The sequence below is a fragment of the Eriocheir sinensis genome, chromosome 23, assembly GCF_024679095.1.
Source record: "Eriocheir sinensis breed Jianghai 21 chromosome 23, ASM2467909v1, whole genome shotgun sequence".
Taxonomy (NCBI): Eukaryota; Metazoa; Arthropoda; class Malacostraca; order Decapoda; family Varunidae; genus Eriocheir; species Eriocheir sinensis.
Genome location: NC_066531.1, coordinates 7,398,854 through 7,404,741, shown reverse-complemented (window position 1 = coordinate 7,404,741; position 5,888 = coordinate 7,398,854).

Below are 5,888 nucleotides of genomic sequence, written 5' to 3'. Positions count from 1 at the left end.
TCAGTGTAACAAATATGCTTCATTAAATACCTACATGTTCATTCACAGCCTTTAGTCCATTGGGCAATAGTTTCTATGGACTGTTATGCCTAAAGTAGATATTGTTGTGGTCAACTCTTATCACTTCAGGGCATTACATGAATAATACTAACTAATAATAATAATTATGATAATGAGAATAAGAAGTATAATTGAAAGTATACAATTATATATAGGTAATGTCAGTAACAATACTAATAATAATAAAGTTAATACTAATAATAATGCTAATAATAATAATAGTACGTAATAATAATAATTCTTATAATAAAGATTATAATGAAATCAATGAAAAGACTACTAATAAGAATGATCTCCCTAATTTTGATAATTAAAAGACTGATGAGGGGACTTTACTCGTCCTCATCACTGTCTTCCATCAAATCCATGCATTTCCTAGCAAATTTTCGTTGCCATCTAATTCCCTTCTCCCGCATTCTTGCCACCACCATTACCCCAAAACCATAAGCATAATCTTGTACCGCATTATTCTGCCTTAAGGGAGGTTTCTACCCCCACCTTTTACATGTTAACGGATAGGTCTATTTCTCTTTCATTTTTTCAGTGACGGTCATGGTTTTCGAATATGTTATATTTCAATGCATTTCTAATAAGATCCCGAGGGCAGATTTATTATTTAGGTTATTGATTTTCTTTATCTGAATTTTAAAAAAAGTAACTAAGAAGAATAAAACAAAATTAACAAAAAAATATATATAAAAATAATAGACATAAAAGGCACTCTACAAGCTGTTTAAATCTTCTTGATCTTTTAAATGGTCTTTGTTTCATGATAATCGGTTCATAAATAGGGACAAATAGCATTTTAGTTTGAAACTGCTTTTTTCAGGAGAGCTAAAAAGAAAAGTTTCCAATTTCTTTAATAACTCTATTTCTTTTTGCTATACAACTATGAATTTTGGTATGGAAGTACTTCTGGGCACACCTGATCATATGTAAGTAAATCAATATCATACAGTGTTTCTAACCTAATGAGCCTTTACCGGTACATAAGGCACCTCACCACTGGGGTTCTTGAAAGCAGTTTCATCATCAAGGGTGTTTTGTACCAAAATGGCATTCAGAATGCCATTCTCATCTGGTGTATGGCCTAGCCTTCCATAATGATGGAAAACACATTTTTTCATTGCCTCATTCTTTTCCATGTTTTGTTCTCTATCATATTTCCAACTTTCTGTCTGATCTTATAAAAAGTTCTAATGGTTACTGGTTTCAATTTCATATATGTCATCAAGTCACAGTATCCAGTATAACCTAAGCCATGCTCCAAACAGTACAATATAAGAGTCTCATTTGAGCCCAACACTACTTGCTTCCCTCCTCTTCCTCTTTGCTCTTATCTTCTTCTTCACTACACTTTCCCTTACACTTCACATGAATATTTGTAATAGTGGGTGTCTTATCAAAGCATATCTCAAGCTCAAACAATTGCCACAGAGTGGTGAAGCTGCTTGGAATGATGTTGTCACTTGATCTGCAGATGTTAGTATGTTAGGTTTATCATTTATCTGCATAGCTTTGTCACCTATAACATCTCTTATAAGTGACATTCTCTTCTCTAGAGTACTTGTATCTCCTTCAAGGACTTCAACTGAAGTGCTTGGCAGGAGAATATCATCAGAGGTACTCACATTAGCAGGGCTTGATGTAGAGGGCTGATCTTCAAGGTGTTTTCTCTCAACCCACTCCTTATGAGACTTCTGAAGCCTCACCAGACTTTTCTTTCTCCTTCCCATCCTCGAAAATATAGGTAGAGAGCAGAAAAACACAGTAAATGTCCTTCACAAGCTTGTAAACAAACTCCTTATCAGCTTCTGTGGCTTCTCCTTCCTCTTCACAGGTCACAATCCCGTTCTCTCAAAGGGATAGCTTTGAGAAAACGTATGTAAAGGAGGTGAGACTAAAATAAACTTTTTTTTTTGCGTAATTTTCGAGAAAAATTACTGTATTCACGATTTTTAAAGGTATTTGACAGATCTGACAGCTGGGCAGCCTTTTAAACTGACAGTTGGGACCTTTAAACTGTCACGCGGCCTTTAAACATTGCTGGGAATTAAAGGCCGGTCATATTAGCCTCCAATAAGCGAATAAAAATTTTTAATTTTTTTTTTTAATTATTCGGGTATAAACCCCCCTTAAAACTTCATTTATTTTGTCCCAGAAGACAGAATTCTCAGCGTCATTTGGGGGATAACTTGATCCCCTCTTACGCTTCCTTTGGTTTTGAGTGGTGGGTGGCTCTTCATCCCCTGATGCACCTCTAATAGTAGTGCGCTGCGGCGATGCTGTGCTTAAGTTGTCTGCATGGGGAAGCGTGTCAGGATTACATGCCACCTCGTCCCTGTCGATGGCTCTCCCCGAAGCGCTGCCCTCAATGTCTGGGTTATCAACCGACAGGACCACAGATGCGGGTAACACACTGTCCTGCAACATCAAATATTGCAATTTAATTTGTTGCGCCTATATTTGTTAATGGTTGATAAGACACATGAAGGAATACATTAAATAACATAAGGAGAAAATGTAAATAGGAACGATACAAAATAAGAGCTAGATTGCAATACCTATAGTAATAAAGGTATATTATAAGGAAATATTTAAGAAATGGAAAGTGAAGTTGCAACATAATTTCTTGAGGAAGACCAAAAAGCATGCACTGGAATATAATTACATTTATCTTTCAAAACTATGAAAAGAAAGAAAAAAAGTTCAGTATGTGACATTCTTTGCTTACATTGAAAGTAGTTTGTGTGAGGTTGTCACAGGTTGAGGTGTACTCGGTGCACCTCTCAAGGAATTCTAACAAGGGGTACAACTCCCACTTCGGTAATTTGTCGCCTGTCCCCACTATGTTTCACGTGTTTCTTTTCTCTCGCGTAGTACTCCTTGAGATTCCCAAACTTCTTGCGGACGTCATCTGAAAAAGATAACAATTTATGATAGTATAAAATACGAAGTGAAGTGAAGTGTCATGCTGTAAAATAATGTTTAGTAGAAACACAAACACCTTGTTAGTAGGCAGTGTTGTAAATATATAAGGTCAGGTTAGTGACCCTAGAATAGGCTTTTGGCTACCCTGTACTACGGGAGAACAAGTCATATAAATTAATCTTTATTGCTACCCCTCACCCCAAAAAGGTACATTTCTATGTAAACAAACTCAGCCTTTCCAAACAAAATTCAAATTTCCCTACTGTTTGCTATGTTTAGAACACAATTAAGGCTATCATTACTGCTGGACATTAATATTCTGAAGAAACAGTAATTAATATGTATTGACTAATGAGTGCAAATATAATGCCCACCCCCATGGCCACCTAAAGAAAATGTTCATATGTCCGAAAGTTTGCTTGTGTGGGGAGAAGGAAATAGTATTAATGACTTCTGGTAAAACTGATGATCATAATTGTGTTTACCACACATAAACACTGGAAATTAGTGACAGAATAGATTGGCTGTGCTAGAGTATTTGTAAAGTAACACCCAAGAAACCTTCTTTGCCAGCATACCCTAACCCTTGTGGTAATGTAGCCTTCTTTGAGAGGGAATGAATATGGTAACAACATAAGGATACATATATCTCTAACTTACCAGCAGTGAATGTGCCAAGTTGTGGGTAGAATGACTTTAGGGTGTCTGCCACTGCTGTGAACAAGCTCCGCCTGAGTCCTTTGCACTTATATTGGGTGTGTGCAGGATCCCACAATACTGGATGCTCCCTCACTGCTTCTATGAGGGTTGTCTCTGCTTCCCTGCTCCAAATCACACGCCCTTTACAAGCCATGGTTGATGATGCAGTGGTCGCCATGTGAGTTTGTTATTGTTTGGTTCCCCGCGAAGTCAACTGAAAGCCTATGTTCTTACACCATAAAGTTGTGTTTTGTTTGTAATACTGTCTATTTATGTTCCATATGTTACTCCAAAATGTGCAATAAATACATTAACCATGGCAAATAGTTTATTTTTTTCAGTAATGTTTACAGGATGTCATTTGACTCGGTAGTTTCTTCCGCCTTCCTTCGACTTTTTCCCGAATGGTACGGGCTGCAAATTTGCTCCGACAGTCGGCGGAAAAAGTGCTGGAGGTAGGCGGTACCGCCGATTTGTCGGAGGTCGGAGGAAAAAGTGCCCAGTGTGATAGGCGCTTTAGTTTACATGTCATTGTTGTTGACAGACCACCATCTTACTATCAACAGGAAAATTATCACCTGGTTAACTTTCTAACTGAGTTCTGTTCAAACAGAGAAGTGGTCATCTTGGGGGGCTTTAATCTACCAGCAGTTGACTAGACTGTGAAAAAATTTTTTTTTAAATACTTATGACAGTTTTACCCCAATTATTATGATTTTTTTTCTTTTTTATTCCACCAGGGTTGGTAAAGATGGCTTCCAATTCTGGAAGCAGCAGTGAATATGAAACAGACAAGGAGACAGCTCAAAAGGGACCAAAGCTAAAGAAAAAGAAAATATATAAACAAATGTTTTGCAATTCTTGGCTTAGTAATCAACAATTTAATGCATGGCTTCAGAAGAAAAACATCAATGGAATTGATGTACCATACTGTAAAGTGTGCAATGCAAAAATTACATGTGCAAAAACTGCAATTAAACGTCATGAAGCTAGTAAATCTCACCAGAATTCTATGAAAATTAGTAGAGAATCTGCTCATTGTTAGCCCACTGCCTTAGCTCTATTAGGTTCAAGTGCAGCTGCAAAAATGGAAATCAAAATTTGTAGCTTTTTAGTAGAAAACAATCTCCCTATTTCTATGTGTGAAGAAATGATACCTTTTCTTAGAAGTATATTTCCATCAGATCCTACCCTAAAGAAAGTTTCATTGGGGAAACAGAAAGCCACTAATACACTTACACAAGTACTAGGATTTCACTTCATGAAAGAAAATATTGAGTTACTCCAAAAACACAAGTTTTCTCTCATAGTTGATGAGACAACAGACCTCTCAACTGCATCACAGTTAGCCCTATTGGGAATGTATTTTGATGAGAGTGAATTTAAAGTTGTGTATGTATTCATTAGTCTCATTGAACTACCTAATGGGAAAGCAACTACCATCTATGACAGTATTAAGAGCTGCCTGAATGAAATGTCTATCCCAATTGAAAATGTAATTGGATTTTGTGCAGATACTTGTAATGTCATGTTTGGGAAGAATCATTCAGTTTCACAGCTGTTAATCAAAGATCATCCTTGGATTCTTCCAGTTAAGTTTTCCTGCCATTTAATTCATTTGTGTGCATCCAATGCTTCACTAAAACTACCCAAGTCACTTGAAGATCTGTGCAGGAATGTATATTCTCATTTCAGTCTCTCATCTCTCAGAACTAAAGCTTTTCATGAGTTCCAAGATTTTTTCAATATTAAGCAACACAAACTTTGAAGCCAGGACAGACACGCTGGCTTTCAATGAAAATGTGTGACAGACTGTTGGAGCAATATGAGGCTCTGAAACTCTACTTCACTCAGATTGGTCTTGAAGATCCTACTAATGTGCATGACACAATTATGAGGAGCTTAAATAACCAGTTTACTCTAGCATATTTGGAGTTTTTGGCCTTCAATCTGGGTAGACTTGCAGCCTTTAACACACTTTTTCAGAGCTCTCTTCCACTACTTCATTTATTGAGGAAAGAGCTAACTACTCTTGTAACTGGTATGTGCTCTGATTTCATGAAAACTGAGTATATCAAAAGCAGAGATGTTGAAAAAATTGATGTAGATAACAAAGAGCAATACTTGCCCAATCACCAGGTATATATTGGATTAGCAGCAACTAGTACTGTACAGAGCATAGTCAGAGAACTTGGATA